This window comes from Saccopteryx bilineata, chromosome 10, assembly GCF_036850765.1.
Source record: "Saccopteryx bilineata isolate mSacBil1 chromosome 10, mSacBil1_pri_phased_curated, whole genome shotgun sequence".
Lineage (NCBI taxonomy): Eukaryota > Metazoa > Chordata > Mammalia > Chiroptera > Emballonuridae > Saccopteryx > Saccopteryx bilineata.
In genome coordinates this window covers 40336550-40355099 of record NC_089499.1, presented here as the reverse complement: position 1 = coordinate 40355099, position 18550 = coordinate 40336550, and the positions used below count along the sequence as shown (strand labels likewise).

At 38.3% G+C, this 18550-nt stretch overlaps 1 protein-coding gene across 2 annotated transcripts in view; it reads left to right on the top strand.

The window, feature by feature from the left end:
- The window catches only part of STAG1 (STAG1 cohesin complex component), a 468912-nt gene that overhangs the window by 68183 nt on the left and 382179 nt on the right, over positions 1-18550 (top strand). The window lies entirely within an intron of this gene.

The window sequence follows — 18550 nt, the reverse complement described above, 5'->3', positions numbered from 1 at the left end:
CTATCAGAATGGCTATCATCATTAAATCAACAGACTACAAGTGTTGGCAAGGATGTGGAGAAAGAGGAACCCTCGTGCATATTTGGTGGGAATACAGATTGCACAGCCACTGGAAAACAATGTGGAGTTACTTTGAAGAAATCTAGAATACTAATTCAAAAGAATATGTGTGCCCCTATGTTCATTGAAGCATTATTTACAATAGCCATTTTATTTTTTTAGCTGTTTCTCTCTGTATCCCTCCCCCCCCCTTTTTTTCCTGTAGTGAGAAGCGGGGAAGCAGAGAGACAGACTCCCGCATGCACCCCACCGAGACCCACCCAGCATGCCCACTAGAGAGCAATGCTCTGCCTATCTGGGGTGTTGCTCTGTTGCAATCAGAGCCATTCTGGAGCCTGAGGCAGAGGCCATGGAGCCATCCTCAGCACCCGGGCCAACTTTGCTTCAGTGGAGCCTTGGATGTGGAAGAAAAAGAGAGAGAGAGAGAGAAAGAGAGAAAGGAGAAGGGGGGGAGAGGAGAGAAGCAGATAGGTGCTTCTCCTTTGTGCCCTGGTCAGGAATTGAACCCAGGACATCCACATGCCGGGCCAGCACTGTACCAGTGAGCACACTGGCCAGGGCTTTACCCCCCTTCTTTTAAACAAGTCCTTTAACATTCCTTGTTACTGGTTTGGTGATAATGAACTTTTTCTTGTCTGGGAAACTATTTCTGCTTCAGTTTAAGTGATAGCATTGATGGATAGTGTAGTCTTGGTTGTAATTCCTTGCTTTTCATCACTTTGAAATATCATGCCAATCTGTTCTGGCCTGAAATGTTCCTGTTGAGAAATCAGCTGTCTGTCGTATGGGAGATTTCTCTTGGTGTAGGCCTTTTTGGGTTCATCTTGTTTGGGACTGCGTTTCCTTCACCAGGGTAGGAAAGTTTTAGTCATATTATTTGTTTAGTTTATTTTTTTATTTAGTGAGAGGCAGAGAGAGACTCCCACATGTGCCCTGAACAGGGTCTACCTGGCAAGGCTACTAGAGGGCAATGCTCTGCCTATCTTGGGCCCTTGCTTCGTTACAACTGGAGCCATTTTATAATGCCTGAGGCAGAGGCTATGGAACCATCCTCAGTGCCCGGGGCCAACTCACTGGAATCTAACCATGGCTGCAGGAGGAGAGGAGAAGAGAGAGATAGAGAGAGAAGCGAGGAGGAGAAGCAGATTGGCATCTCTCCTGTGTGCCCTGACCAGGAATCAAACCCAGGACATCTACACGCTGGGCCAACACTCTACCACTGAGCCAACTGGCCAGGGCCCTATTTGTTTAAATAGATTCTCAAACCCTTACTCTTTTTCTTTTCCTTTCTGGTACTCCTATGCTACAGATGTTATGCTTCATGTTATTTCAAAGGTTCCCTTACTCATTAAAAAAAAAATTGTTGATTGGGTGTTTTCTGCTACCTTGTCTTCCAAATCTCTGAGTAATCCTCTGTTTCATCCAGCCTGCTGTTCATTCCTTCTAGTGTTATTCATTTCAGATAATTGTATTCTTCATTTCTGACTGGTTCTTTTTCATAGTTTCTGTATCCTTTTTTTTATTCTTACTAACTTTCTTGAGCATTATTATAACCATTTTTTTGAACTCTGTATCTGGTATATTGATTGCCTCCATTTCATTTAGCTTTTTTTCTGGTGATTATTTCTGTTCTTTCATTTGAGGCATGTTTTTTTTATCTTTGGCTGTTTTCTTTGTTTTTATATATTAGGTCCATCTTCTATGACTACCCATCTTGGTAGGGTGGCCTTATGTAGTAGGTGTCCTATGGGATACAGTGGCACAGTCTCCTTGATCACCTGAGCTGGGTGCTCCAGAATGTTTCTTTGTGGGTTATGTGGGCCCTCCTTTTGACTCTTGATTGCAATTGGCCCTCTTTGTTTGTGGAGTTGACCCTCAGACTGGCTGATTGAAGGTCAACTCTACCACAGTCCATGTGCTGCTAGCTGCTGCTGACCGCACAAAGCAGAATTCACTTCAGCAGGGTCTTGTGTCTAACAAGATCGCCTTTTGGATATGCTGCTTGTGAAGCTAAGTAGATCCTGCTTTGATGTTAACTAAAGCTGGCCACTCTGTATGTTGATTCTGGAGCCTCTTGGGAAGGACTCTAGTGCAGTCCAATGTCAATTGCTGCCTGTGACCAGCCTTAGGTTGTCTATTCAGAACTACAAATCTATCCACAGTTTGTGACTAACTGCTGGGCCTGGGTGTGTGCAGGAGGGAACAGGTTGTGCACCATGACTGGCTTAGCAGTACTGGGCCTGGGGACAGGTCAGCAAGTCCCAAGGCACCCTAGGATCTGCCTCCACCTGCCACTTGCCTGTTAGGTTCAGTTACTGAAAGTGTCCCGGAGGTACTCAAGTTGTATGAGGTAGAATCTCAGTGAGTCACCAGGTAGGGGCCAGGTGGTATTCACCAGATTGATACATTTTCAAACTTGGTACCAGTGCTGGGTCTGAGTCCACTTGGCAAATGTCCCAGGGTATATACCAAGTCTAGTTGCCACCCACCTGGTGCTTGCACACCTTTGGGGTAGGGCAGGGTCTTAAGGGATTTATCAAGTTGAGGCCAGCAGAGTTTATCAGGCCCAAACAGATCTAGATTGGTCTATATGAAGGGAGGGCTCTGTACTGGTTTTTGTGTGAGGAAAAAATGGCCCTTGTTCTAGAGCCACACAATTTGATCTGTCCCAGATTATGCCAGTAGCCTGATTTCAGCAGGGTGAGGCCTGATTTCAGCAGGAGTCTGGAAGTTGGGGTAATGGATTTCTTATGAGGAAAAGTCAGATTTATGGGAAAGTTGAGGGATTGGTCCCCACCCCAAAGCCACATAACTCAGTCACCGATACCCCCCAGTCTGCCAAGGCCTCCACACCCTGGCCAAGGCAGCAGAGCCCCAAGCTCTGCAGGGTAGGGTGATAGGAGACCAGAAGGTGGGGCTGTTGCTTTCCCCCAGATTGATTTCATATGGAGGGGAGTGCTCCTTTATGAAGGAAGGCTACGTGGTAGAGAGGAATTCGGGTCAGTGATCCCTTTAGCTCTCTTCCCAGAGCCACGAACCCGTTTCTCCTCACAATACTAGTTAGTCGGCTTCACCCTCACTATGCCAGAATCCAGGGTGAGTGGCTGTGAACAAGATTTTACACATTTGACCCTTTAAGAGGGTGTCTGTGTTTCTAGTGGTGGACAGAATCTCCACTGATTTTTACACCCTGTCTCTCCCTGGTGGACAGAATCCCCACTGATTTTTTACAGTCAGATGTTATATGGGCACCTCTTCCCAGCTCTTGTGCTCTGGGCTCCCCAAACTTCTCTGGGGCAATCTTTGCAGCTGATTTCTCCAGAATCTCATCTGCTACCTGTGGGAGCCTGGCCCATCTTTTTCTCATCTTCACCCTTCCTACCATTCTTTATGTGGCTTCTGTAAATCCTTGGTTATAAGAATTTTCTTAGTCTTCAGTTGGTTATTCAGGCTGATTGGTCTATATTTTGTAGTGATTCCATTTTGTTCCTGGGAGGAGAGGAGGGTAACATTCATCTACTCTGTTGCCATCTTGGATCTTTCTGAGACACAACAGATTTTGAGTGTTGATATTGTATAATGCAATTTTGCTAAAATTTTTGTTCTAAAAGTTCTTTTTTGTGGAATCTTTACTTTTTATATATGTCATATACAAACTGAGAGAGTTTTCTTTTTTTTTTTTTTTTTCTCTGAAGCCGGAAACGGGGAGAGACAGTCAGACAGACTCCCGCATGCGCCCGACCGGGATCCACCCAGCACTCCCACCAGGGGCCACGCTCTGCCCACCAGGGGGTGATGCTCTGCCGCGACCAGAGCCACTCTAGCGCCTGGGGCAGAGGCCAAGGAGCCATCCCCAGTGCCCGGGCCATCCTTGCTCCAATGGAGCCTTGGCTGCGGGAGGTGAAGAAAGAGACAGAGAGGAAGGGGGGGGGGTTGGAGAAGCAAATGGGCGCTTCTCCTGTGTGCCCTGGCCGGAAATCGAACTGACGCTCTAATACTGAGCCAACCGGCCAGGGCCAAAACTGAGAGAGTTTTACTTTTCTAATTTGTATGTGTTTTTTCTTGCCAAATTGCTGTGGTGTCTAGCCACTTAAGACTTACAGAACAATGTTGAATAGAATGGTAAAAGTAGACATCCTTAACTTTTTGAGATTAGAGAAAAGCTTTCAGCCTTTTACTACTGAGTATGGTATGATTTTTTTTTTTTTCATATATAGCCTTTATCATGTTGAAATGGTTTTCTTGTATTATTACTTGAGAGGTTTAAATCATAAAATTGTGTTGAATTTTGGGAAATGATTTTTCTGTATCAATTGTGAAGATCTTGTAATCCCCCCACCTCCATTTCATTAATGTGGTTTATTGCCTTGATTGATTTTTTTATGTTTAATCAGGTTTGCTTTTTAGGAATAAATTTCGTTTGGTCATGGTGTGTAATTCTTTTAGTGATTTATTGAGTTCAGTTTGTTGATGTTTAGTTTATTTTTAAAAAATAAAGGCATTTTGTTTATACAGTACCAGAGTTATAAATTGCAGGTAATATGTTTATTTATAAATAGTTTGTATAGCTTGGTATTTCAGTTCTCATATGAATTTAGGTTTATATGCTTCCTTCTTTAGATTAAGCCTGTGTTAAGGAAGCATACTGCTCACAAAAATTAGGGGTTATTTTATCACTTCATATTCATTTTTGAAATATCCCCTAATTTTTGTGAGCAGTATATACTGTTCCTCTAAGGCTACAGGCAGATTTGTAATATAACTAAAGGCTTAATTTCATATATGAAAGCTGCTCATTTAAGTCTTAAAATTAAATAGTTTTCAGTTCCAGCATAAAAGATGTATATTCTGCCACTAGGACATAGGTAAGTTGATTCTGAACTATACTTTTCAGATAATATGACTTTAGTCAGTGATATCACAACTTTAAATGATTTTCTTTTCCTCAGTATAATTTGATAATTACATTTATACTTCATATTTATATATTTTTACCATTTTTTTAGTGTTGCAATAATCAGTGCTTATTTTTGGTTTCTTTATTATATCAGGAATACTTTTATCTTTACATTGTCCACGTACACCATTTATACCTTGACATGTTTAAAATTTAAAAACATTTAGTTTATAATTTTATATAAAGTCAGAAATGAGAATTTATCCTCCTCTGCCATTCTTATCTCTTTCTTTATAATCTTATACAGATATTTGTATTCCCAATTACATATATAGGCTTGTTGTGATGGTGAGTTTTAAAAAATAGAATTATTATATATACTTTTCTACAGCTTTCTGTTTTCACTAATAATACTTCAGAGAAATTTCCTATCTAAAGTATAACTCTGCTGTCCATCTAAGGCATAACCAATTCATTATTTTCATGATTCCATAACTGATGCTTCATGGTATGTAATATAAAATTTATTTAACCATTCCACATTTATGGTAATATTGTTTCAGTTCTTTGCCATTTTAAATAATATTGTATCTTTGCATATACTGTTTGTTCTTTCAGATGCTTTCATTTCTGTGGGATGGATTTCCAGAAGTTGAATTTGCAGTTAAAGGCCTTATATACTTTTATTTCAGTAAATGTTGCCAAATTGCTTTCCACAAAAAAATTTCCACTAGCAATTTGTGAGAATATTTTCTCCTGCATTGCTGCCAGAAATTGCACTGTAGCTTTTCAGACATTTGTCAGCCTAATAGATATGATGTTTATTGTTACTTTTAATTTGAGTTTCTTTGAGTACTTATGAATTTGAGCATCTTTTCTTACCATTCATGGACAGTTGATTTTGCTCTTTTGTGATTTGTTCTTTTGATGTTTTTGCCCACATTCTATTTGAGTTGTTTGTCTTTTACAAATTGTGTCTTTTTAAAACTATAATACTTTGTGATATGTTTTTATTTTTCCCCATGTACAAAACCTTTTAATTTTTATATAAATCTCTTAAACATTTTAGTTTTGAGTTGTGAATAAGATGTTTTCCGGACACTTTCTTACAAGATTTTTATTGTTTTTATGCTTTATAATTCACATTCATCTTGAGGTTATGGTATGTCTTACAACATTAGGGCGCCTAGTTTATGTCTAGAAGATTCCTAGCACTTAAAAAAAAATAAGATATCTTAAAGGCTTTTAATCACTGTAAAAAAAATAGAAGACTGGATAAAGAAGATGGGGCACATATACACCATGGTATACTATTCAGCTAGAAGAAATGATGACATCGGATCACTTACAGCAGAATGGTGGAATCTTGATAACATTATGCAGAGTGAAATAAGTGAATCAGAAAAAAACAAGAACTACAGGATTCCATACATTGATGGGACATAAAAATGAAACTAAGAGACATGAACAGGAGTGGGGTGGTTAAAGGGGATTGCGGGAGGGGAGGAAGGAGAGGGGGAGGGGGAGGGGTACAAAGAAAACTGGATAGAGGGTGATGGAGGACGATCTCTCTTTGGGTGATGGGTATGCAACAGAACTAAATGACAAGATAACCTGGAAATGTTTTCGTTGGATATATGTACCCTGATTTATTGATGTCACCCCATTAAAATAAAATTTTATTTATAAAAAAAAAAGATCTATTTCCATTGATTTGAGTGATTTCTCTTAGTTTATTCAAAATCTTTGTTTTTATGGCAGTCTTTTCTCAATTGCCTACTAGTATTATTGATATTATTATTTCTATTTTAATACTATTATATGTTAAGTTTTCTGTGACAGTCTAATAATAGTTGAAGCAGGTTCCAACTTACCCTTTTTTATCTTTGGCTGATTTGTAGCATTAGTTCTTATAACACATGATCATTTCCTCAAATATTATAGCAGAAAGCCCTTTGGATTCTCGAGTTACATGAAATTTATTAATATAAATGACAATTGATTCTCTCTGATAGTGCTTTTCAGATACATTATAGCTTTTATATCTTTTATTAGGTTTCTTCAAGTTAGTCCTAATCTGATTCGTTCAAAAGTATTATATAGTCTTGTTGCTGTTGTGGGGAAAACATTTAGTCTCACATTTTTAAGATTATTGTTTCTCTAGCACAGAATATTGTTTTTTTGTATATTGCTCTTTTCTCCAACTGGTGAATGGATAAACAAAATGTGGTATTTTATACAATGAATTTTTAGCCATAAAAATGAAGTGCTGATTCATGCTATAACATGAACCTTAAAAATATTATGCAAAGTGAAAAAAGCCAAACCCAAAAGTTCATGTAGTGTATGAATCTATTTATGTGAAATGTTCAGAATAGGAAAATTAAGAGAGATAGAAAATAGATTTAGTGATTTTCATGGCTCACGTTTAGGGGAAATGCGGAGTTAATGCTAATCGTTATAGGATAATTTTTTGGTTTTTTTTTTTCTTTTTTTTTTTCATTTTTCCGAAGCTGGAAATGGGGAGGCAGTCAGACAGACTGCTGCATGCGCCCAACCGGGATCCACCCGGCATGCCCACCAGGGGGCGATGTTCTGCCCCTCTGGGGCTTCGCTCTGTTGCATCCAGAGCCATTCTAGCACCTGAGGCAGAGGCCACAGAGCCATCCCCAGCGCCCGGGCCATCTTTGCTCCAGTGGAGCCTTGGCTGCGGGAGGGGAAGAGAGAGACAGAGAGGAAGGAGAGGGGGAGGGATGGAGAAGCAGATGGGCGCTTCTGTGTGCCCTGGCCGGGAATCGAACCCGGGACTTCTGCACGCCAGGCCGACGCTCTACCTCTGAGCCAACTGGCCAGGGCCTATAGGATAGTTTTTTGAATGATAAAAATATTCTGTAATTTGATAGTGGTGATGTTTATATAACCTTGTGAATACACTAAAGTTACTGAATTATATGCTTTAAAAGGGTGTATTTTATGATATGTTAATTATACCTCAATTTAAAACAAATGGTGACTGTATTTGAATTTAGCATTAGATAACAGAAAACCTCACTTCATAAGATTGATAAAATAGAACTTTTCTATAATTGCTAGTATTGATTAATTGGTACAATGATATAAAAACCCATGTCTCCATGATTAATTGTTGGCCTCTGTTTCATGTTTGCATATGGTTGTTACGGCCCTAAGCACTGAAAGATAAGAGGAATGGGAAGCAACAATGACTGTACCAGGAACTCCAAAGCAGTCTTCACATCTCTGTGACTGGACCATGTTAACTGGTTACTCTTGGCTGGAAGTTGGTTGGGGAAAAGATGGTGGTGAGGAATGAAATTTGAGCCACAAAGTTCTTGCCACACCTATATCCTTATTTTAATTAATGTCATTTAATGTTCCATAGTTTATGAGGAGATTTGTTGTTGGTTTTTTATTTATGGACGAGGATAGAGGGAAGTAATTATTTAAGACTATATTTAACTTTGTTTATAACAGCTTAATTGAATTAGAAATGACGTACAAAAGTGTATTTATTTATTTATTTATTTATTTATTTATTTATTTATTTATGTATTTTTCCAAAGTTAGAAGCGGGAGGCAGTCAGACTGACTCCTGCATGCCCACCAGGGAGCGATACTCTGCCCATCTGGGGCCTTCTGTTGCAGCCAGAGCCATTTAGCATCTGCGGCGGAGGCTGTGGAGCAATCCTCAGCACCCAGGCCAACTTTGCTTCAATGGAGCCTTGTCTGCGGGAGGTGGAGAGAGATAGAGAGGAAGGAGAGGGGAAGGGTGGAGAAGCAGATGGGCGCTTCTCCTGTGTGCCCTGGCTGGGAATCAAACCCAGGACTTCCACATGCCCTGGCCGATGCTCTACTGCTGAGCCAACTGACCAGGGCCCAAAAGTATATATTTAAAAAATACAATTTATTAAACTTTGATGCAAGTGTGCATCTGTGGAAACTTCAAATATTGTGTCAAGATACCTTTTTTACTAGTGTTCGTTTTTTGTTATTGGGGTGTAATCAGAGGCAAATTTAACAGTGGGCGCATGAACGTGTGCCCCGGGCCCCCAACTTCTGAAGGGTCCTTTAAAACCCCAACGTGACACTTTTTTCTGATGACACCAAGTTTGGTTTCATATATGCAATTTTAATATTAACAGTACATAATTTTTATTTATTTATTTAAAAATATGATTAACATTTATTTTTATTTTCCCTCTTTATTTTAAGAGGCCCAATATTTTCTTCTGCATCCGGGGCCTCAACTGACCTAAATCCACCTCTGGGTATAATTGACATATAACAATGTAGTTATGTGACATAGAATGGCGTTTGGTCAACAACAGACTGCATATATAATGCCTGTCCCATAAGATTATAATGGAGGTGAAAAATTCCTATTGCATAGTTATGTCACAGCTATAGTAAAGTGGTAGCTCACATGTTTGTGGCTATACTGGTATTAATAAACTTATTGTATTGCCAACCATAAAAAAGTATAGCAAACAAATTATGCATAGTACATAATAAAAGACTGTATTACTAGTTTATGTATACTGCTCTCAAAAATTAGGGGATATTTCAAAATCCATTGATTTTTGTGAGCAGTGTATTTGCTATACTATACTTTTATCATTATCTTTACATAGACTTTTTACTTATTGAAATACTATAGTTATTTATATACTTTTATTGTTACTTTAGAGTATACTGTTTGTACTTACAAAAAGAAAACTTTGCAGTAAACAGTGTGACTTTTTATGCAGGCAGTAGCCTCATATATCTCGTGTTTAGCACGTCTTGATTGCATCATTTTCTCTTGTCCTTGATTTAATCTTGAGTTGTTTGGTACAGTAACATGCTGTATAAGCTTGTAGCCTAGGAGCAATAAGTTATACCACCTAGGTTTATGTAGGTATATTATGATGTTTGAACATTGGCAAAATTACCTATCAGTGCATCTCTTAGATGTATTCATGTCGTTAAGTGACACATGACTGTATACTATTTCAGGTATGCAACATAATGATTCTATATATATATGGATTATATAGTGATAACCACAAAAAAACTAGTTAATGTCCATCACCACACAGTTAACAATTTTTTTTTTTTGTGATGAGAACTTTTAATACATAATCTTAGCAACTTTTAGATATACAATACAGTATTATTAACTATAGTCAATATGCTATATATTATATCCCCAGGACTGACTTAATTTATAACTGGAAGTTTATACTTTTTGTTTGCCTTCACTAATTTTGCCCACCTTGACCTCCCCCTCTCACCTCTGGCAACCACCAATCCACTCTCTGTATTTGTGAGTTTAGGGGGGTGTTTTTTTGGGTGGGTGGTGGAGGAAGGTTGTTTTTGTATTATTAGATTCTGCTTATCAGTGAGCTCATACAGTATTTGTCTTTCCTTGTCTGATTTATTTCACTTAGCATAATGACCTCAAGGTGCATCCATGCTGTCACAAATGACAAGATTTTCTTCCTTTTTACTTTAGTGTGTAGTGTGTGTGTGTGTGTGTGTGTGTGAGTGAGAGAGAGAGAGAGAGATTTTTATCCATTTATTTTTTTAAACATTTTATTGATTGATTTTTAGAAGGGAGAGAGAAGGGGGAAGAGCGGGAAGCAGCAACTTGTAGTAGTAGTTACTTCTCATATGTGCCTTGGCCGGGTAAGCCCAGAGTTTTAAACTGGAGACCTTGGCACTCCAGGCCAGTGCTTTATCCACTGTGCCGCCACAGGTTAGGCTATCCATTTCTTTATTGACGGAAGCTTGAGTTGCTTCCATGCCTTGGCTACTGTAAATAATGTTGCAGTGAATGGGAGGAGAGTGTAGATATCTCTAGGAAATAGTGTTTTTGTTTCCTGTGGATAAATACCCAGAGGTTTAATTGCTGGGTCATATGATAGTTATATTTTTCAAATTTTTGAGGAACCTCTATATAGTTGTCTATATTGTTTTAACCAGTTAACATTTCTACCAAAAGGACATAAAGATTTTTTTCCTCATTTTCACCAATACTCATTATCTCTTGTCTTTGTATAATAGCCATTCTAACAGTGTGAGGTGACATTTCATTGTGATTTATTTGATATTTTTGTGATGACTAGTGATGTGTGGAGCATATTTTCATGTAACTCTTGGTTATCTATATGTCGTCTTGAAAAAATGTCTATTTTTATCCTCTGCCCATTTTTTAATCAGACTGTTTTTTGTTACTGAGTTGTGTTTTTTAGATAGTTTGGATATTAACTGCTTACCAGATAGATACTTTGCAAATATTTTCCCCTATTTGGTAGGTTGCCTTATGGTTTCCTTTGTTGTGCAGATGCTTTTTAGTTTGATATAGTTCCACTTCTTTGTATTTGCTTTTGGTTTCAAATCCAAAAGATCATCACCAAGAGTGAAGTCCAGAAGCTTACCACCTGCTTTCTTCTAAAAGTTTTATGGTTTTAGGTCTTATTCAAATCTTTTATTCATTTTTAGTTAATTTTTGTGTATGTTGTTAGATAGTGGTCTAGTTTCATTTTGTTGCATGTGATTGTCCAGTTTTTCCACCAGTGTCTTGAAGAGACTATCCTTTTGCCATTGTATATGTTCTTGGCGTCTTCATAAATTGACGAATATGGGTGGGTTTATTTCTGGGTTCTTTGTTCTGTTTCATTGATCTATGTGTCTCTTTATAGGCCAATTTCATTCTGTTTTGATTACTGTAGCTTTGTAATATAGTTTGAAATAAGGAAGCATGATGCTTTCTCAGGGTTGCTTTTGGAGATTTGGCATCTCTTTTGGTTCCAATAGAATTTTTAGGACTGTTTGTTCTATTTGTGAAAAATGATTTTGGTAATTTGATAGAGATTGCATTGACTCTGTAGATTGCCTTGGGTAGTATGGACATTTTAACAATATTCTTTCAATTTTGAGTGTGGAATATTTGTGTCTTCAGTTTCTTTTATCAGTGTCTTCGAGTTTACGTTATATATAGGACTTTCACCTCTTTAAATTTATTCCTAGGTATTTTTTTTTCATGCAGTTGTGAATGGGATCTTTTTCTTGAAGTTCGTGTCTCAAAATCAAGTTTATTGAGGAATAGTGTTCATATAAGATGTATGTGAATTTCAAGTGTGTAATTTTAGTTTTGACCAATGTATACATTTTTGTGATTACTCTTAATAGTCACTATCACCATCACAGTCAAGATGAAAAACAGTTCTAGCATCCCCAAAAGTTTCCTTGTATCCCTTCTCAGTCAATTACCATCCTACCATCCTTATCTCAGGCAACTCTTGTTCTGCTTTCTATCACTACGTGTGACAGAATTTTTCAGTAGAATTTCATATAGACAAACACACTGTGTAGTTTTTTGGGTTTTTTTAGTGAGGCAGTCTTTTAAGAGTCATTCATGTTATTGCACATATCAGTATTTTTTTATTGGTATATAGCATTCTGTTGTATGAATATATTCAGTCTTTAGCTTTTGTTTGTTGTTGGATATATAGGCTGTAATCAATTTGGGGCTATTATGAATAAATCCCTTTATGAACCTTTGTGTCGGAGTTTTTATTTTCATAAAAATAAAATGTCTACATTGCCGACAAATGTCATTTCTGTATATGACTGCATCAACAACATTATGCCTAATAAAAATAACAGTAATTTTACTATAGATGAATATTTACTTCATATTTAAATTTATGCAAATAATTACAAAAAATCTTGTAGAGTAGCTGTCGCCATGCATGTGCCTGTGGGTAATTGACCACATTAAGGCCTATGATTATTGTCTTTGTCTCTTAAAAAAAAAAAATCTAGGCCCTGGCCGGTTGGCTCAGTGGTAGAGCATCGGCCTGGCGTGCAGAAGTCCTGGGTTTGATTCCCGGCCAGGGCACACAGGAGAAGCGCCCATCTGCTTCTCCACCCCTCCCCCTCTCCTTCCTCTCTGTCTCTCTCTTCCCCTCCCGCAGCCGAGGCTCCATTGGAGCAAAGATGGCCCGGGCGCTGGGGATGGCTCCTTGGCCTCTGCTCCAGGCGCTAGAGTAGCTCTGGTCGCGATGGAGCGACTCCCCGGAGGGGCGGAGCGTGCCCCCTGGTGGGCGTGCCGAGTGGATCCCGGTGGGGCACATGCGGGAATCTGTCTGACTGTCTCTCCCCATTTCCAGTTTCAGAGAAATACAAAAAAAACCCAAAAACTAGACTAACTCCTTTTCTATAAAATTATTTATTTATTTACTTATTTGGCAGAGACAGGGAGAGTCAGAGAGAGGGACAGATAGGAACAGTCAGACAGGAAGGGAGAGAGATGAGAAACATCAATTCTTCGTTGCGTTTCCTTAGTTGTTCATTGATTGATTTCTCATATGTGCCTTGACTGGGAGGCTACAGCAGACCTAGTGACCCCTTGCTTGAGCCGGCAACCTTGTGCTCAAGCTGGTGAGCCTTGCTCAAAGAGCCTGCGCTGAAGCTGGCGACCTCGGGGTCTCAAACCTGGGTCCTCCACATCCCAGTCCAGTGCTCTATCCACTGTGCCACTGCCTGATCAGGCACTTAATTTTTAAAAAATAGACAAGCCGCCTGTCCTGTGGTGGCGCAGTGGATAAAGCGTTGACCTGGAATGCTGAGGTTGCTGGTTCAAAACCTTGGGCTTGCCTGGTCAAGACACATATGGGAGTTGATGCTTCCTGCTCCTCCCCCCTTCTCTCTCTCTCTCTCTCTCTCTCTCTCTCTCTCTCTCTCTCCTCTCTCTAAAATAAATAAATAAAAACTAAAAAAAATGTTTTAAAAAAATAAAGTCATCTTATTTTTAGGTGCCTCAACCTATTTTTATCCCAGTTGTTTGAGAGGTGTTCTTTAACTCATTCTTTTATCTTCTGTATTTCGTATGAAATAAAAATATTGAATGATGTGTTTGCTTACAATTTGTAGTTAACATAACTAGTTTGCCCCTTATAGTATGTACTGAGCCACGGATGGTTATATATTGTATTTCTTATTTTGGAGAGAAAAAGGAATACTAATTATAATAGAAGTAGAACATATGAGTGCCAAAATCTAAAAGTAGTTCAAGGTTGAAGAAAGATGAGTCTAGATCAGGGGTAGTCAACCTTTTTATACTTACCACCCACTTTTGTATCTATTGTTAGTAGTAAAATTTTCTAACCCCCCTCTGGTTCCACAGTAATGGTGATTTATAAAGTAGAGAAGTAACTTTACTTCATAAAATTTATAAAGCAGTTACAGCAAGTTAAAGCATATAATAATAATTACTTACCAAGTACTTTATGTAGGATTTTCGCTAAGTTTGGCAGAATAAGTCTTTATAAAGCAACTTACTATAGTTTATTTATACTTTGGTTGCTCTGCTACCGCCCACCATGAAAGCTGGAACACCCACTAGTGGACGGTAGGGACCAGGTTGACTACCACTGGTCTAAATCATTAGAAATGACTGCTTCATGCAGTATTTAGAAAATTGACATAAATGAGATCAACAGTGCTGTTATGTGTTTTATGTATAAGCTGGAGTATCACTACCTCAGTATTTTAATGCTTTCAGAACTAATATCTAAATAGAAAGGGGAAATTTTTCATTTCAAAGCTTGCACATTGGATGACATTAACTAAATGATCAGATTTATCATCGTTAATGGTAGAAAAATACTGAGCTTTTTTGTTCTCTCCGAAGTGATGCAATGTAAAGTATAAAACATCACCTGTAAAATGTTTGTGCAAAAAAAAATTAACTATAAATTAAGCATTTAGACTTAAATTTTAGTTTGTAAGAACTGAATGCTCCATTGTTGGAATGCTCTCTTTTTTCTTTTTTGCCTTCTATCTGAATTCTAGTTTAGGTAGCTTCTTCACTGTAGCTCGTCTGTAACCAAAGTCTTGTATTTCAAAATCTAAAGTTCACCTGTCATGCTAATTCTGTTTGTACCTTCTTTTGACTAGCTTTCTAGTGCATGCTCACATGAATAAGTATGTTCTTGGAGGTGGAGTGGAGAGTGGTTAGCACATTTAAAATTTATTTATTTATTGAATTTAAGAGAGAGAGAGACATCAATTTGGTGTTCTGCTTATTTATGCATTCAGTTGTTGATTTCATGTACATTTTTCGCTCCATAAGACACACCTGACCATAAGACACACCTAGGGTTTTTTATTTTATTTATTTATTTTTGTATTTTTTCTGAAGTTGGAAACGGGCAGGCAGTCAGACAGACTCCCGCATGCACCCGACCGGGATCCACCTGGCATTCCCACCAGGGGGCGATGCTCTGCCCATCTGGGGCATTGCTCTGTTGCAACCAGGGCCATTCTAGCACCTGACGCCGAGGCCATGGAGCCATCTTCAGCGCCCGGGCCAACCTTGCTCCAATGGAGCCTTGACTGCGGGAGGGGAAGAGAGAGAGAGTGAGGAAGGAGAGGGGGAGGGGTGGAGAAGCAGTTGGGCGCTTTTCCTGTGTGCCCTGGCTGGGAATCGAACCCGGGACTCCTGCACGCCAGGCCAACGCTCTACCACTGAGCCAACTGGCCAGGGCCTAACACCTAGGGTTTTAAGAAGGAAAATAATAAATATTCTGAACCAAATGATGTTAAAATATTTAATAAAATATACCACAATATTTCAACAATGTAAATTCAACAGCATTGTTAACAACCATTAGCACTGTTATTAACAAATGAGAAGAGACTTTAATATTCAGATACTCTTTTAGTTGTCCGGGAACCCCAGGAACTCATTATCGCTAGTGTCAGAATTTAAGCTCAGTTGTTCACAATCACTGGTATCACTTTCTTTGATATTTTCACGTATTATACCGTCCTCAATGGTATCTATGGCATTGCTACTGCCACTTTTTTTGAATGACTGTACCACGGTTTCATACTACACTGACTACCATGATGTTTTCACCCATTCACAAACTTGAGTGATAATGGGTCTCTTCATTCATCCTGTTGGTGTCAGATCATGATTACCAGCAGCCATCCATTTGTTCCACTCTTTTCGCATAAAGACTTTAAACGGTTTGTTGACGGAAATGTCCAGAGGTTGCAACTGACTGGTAAGACCCACAGGGATTAGAGCTAGGTGAATCTTCACTTATTTAAAGATTTTTTTGGGATTTCGCTAATACGTGCTCTAAACTGGTCAAGCATTAATAGGGCAGCAAATGATTTCAGCACTTCACACAGAGCTCCAGCAGCTGCAGTGCAACCGTCCACCGCTACAGCGTGCCTCTCGTGTCTGCCCTCGATGATGCCAGATGAATGTGCCCACACAACATCACTCGCCTTCCCTCCTGTGCTGCATGCAACTGTGGAAACTGGAACCAGAAGATCACTGAGCAGATGCCAGGGTTCCACACAGCTCCGTGGCGGGTATAATTACACTCCCACTGGTGCTCATTCTACATATGTTTACCGGCGCAGTGCCCTGCAGCAACTAAAAAAAAATGAACATTCGCTCCGTAAGAAGCACAGGCATTTTACCCTCTACTTTTGGGGGGAAAAAGTGCATCTTACGGAGCGAAAAATACGGTATGTACCCTGACCAGGTAGTGAACCTGCAATATTAGCGTATTGTGATGACACTAACACAACTGAGATACCGGGCCAGGGCAGTACATTTGTTAAATACTTTCCTTGTTTTGTTCTCCAGTTGTTGATTTTTACATCTTGATGACAATGCTTTGTTAATTTCTGTGTTCTGTGGGAAAGTTTTAATGGAAATGTGTGGATGTCAAAAAATACCAAATACCAAAATGTTGTCATTGTCTTTTTTCTTTCTATAGATTGCATTGTTTAAAAAATGTACATGTCTTATATATGTGTATGTTTGTTTAAGTGTATAATACATATGGGAAGATACAGAGAAAATCTGTCACAGTGGGTCCAGTTACCTTTGGGTTAGCCGTTATAGAAGTCTTACTTTTACTATGAATATATCCTTATTTACTTTTTAACCCCCACTTCCCAAATTTAAGATTTTCTTCTGTGTGAATGACATATCTGTTTGTATACACACATTTATTAAAAATACTGTTTTAATCTTAACCAGTGTATTTAGCAGGAGCAATAATCTTAGGTTTGTAAATTTTATTTTGTGAGCTAATCTGATAATTTGAATTCTAATGATATTTCTAATATTCTAGTTAAGCTCGTGTATTGCCTAGCATTGCCAGCTACAGATCAAGGGAGTCCTGGCTTTGGTAAATAATAATAAAAAAACAGAGAAGTATATGAGTAAAACCATAAAAATGTTCTTAATGTTAATGAGTTATATAAGTAAGCTCTTTCTTTCTGCAGCTACCATCTTATAAGTCACTGAAGATGAAAATAGTAATTTGTTCCTTTATATCTATGGTTCTGCACTTATATCACTGAGTTCATTTATATCTGTTTATCATTTCAGTATATTACTTTAGCTTTAAAAATCATTCAAAAGCCCTTCTGTTTTTTGAGTCTCCGTTTATCTTTATATTTTTATTAATGCTATCCGAGGAGTTAACCACAGATATGTTGGGTTGAGGCATTGACTTTTCACCTTTATTTTCTATCCATCCATATTTTCAAGTTAGACTATATTAAGAACCAAATAGAGAAGGAGACTGTTAGTGCCTGTCATAGGTATATGGAGCATCTGCAAGAGAAAAAACATGAGCTGTATGTTATATATACTATTTTTAAAATAAGAGTTACTTCATTTTTTGTTGTTTCTTGCATCTTTGTAGATGTAACAAAAACAAAAAAAATCCACCAAAAGCTGAAAAAATTATGCATTATTGAAATCCTTCTTGGTGTCAGTTAATGTCAGCATGTATTGAGATAGACTTTAAAAAAAATACAAGTTGCTAAAACGAAAAACAAACTTAGAGGTGTTTTTTGTTTTTGTGTTGTTCTTGGTTGTGAATATGCTATGATTCTGTTAATTCAAGGTCTGGTTGAATGTGTGAGTTTTGCAGTATAGTCTAAAAATTAATTATGAATCAGTGTTTTACCCTGGCATTCACATCTGTTTGCTTGGTGACCTTGGCCTTATACATCAAACTCTGCATTTATTGAGTGGGAATATTAGAAGCTTTCTTGGTTATAGGATTGGGAAAACTAAGGGGGTAATATGCAATTATGTGCTTTTTACCACAGACATTGCTGCTGTTGCTGAACGATTGTGTAAAATTGAAATGATTAGTGAATTATTTGCCTATATATTATTTCTGAGTCAGTCATGTATTAAAATCACTAAAATTTTCTTGAACATTATGTCTTAGTTATTTGTATGCTACTAAATGACATGATTTCATTAGTTGAATGAGAGGATGATTTTTTCCTATTTATTCATTTAGTGAGAGAAACAGGGACAGAAAGAGACAGAGGGATAGGGATAGACAGGGAGGAAGATGAGAAGCAACAGTTCTTCATTATGGCACCTTAGTTATTCATTGATTGCTTTCTCATATGTGCCTTGACTCAGGGGCTACAGCAGAGCGAATGACCCCTTGCTCAAGCCAGTGACCTTGGGCTTCAAGTTAATGACCTTTGGGCTCAAGCCAGCAACCATGGGGTTGTATCTATAATCCC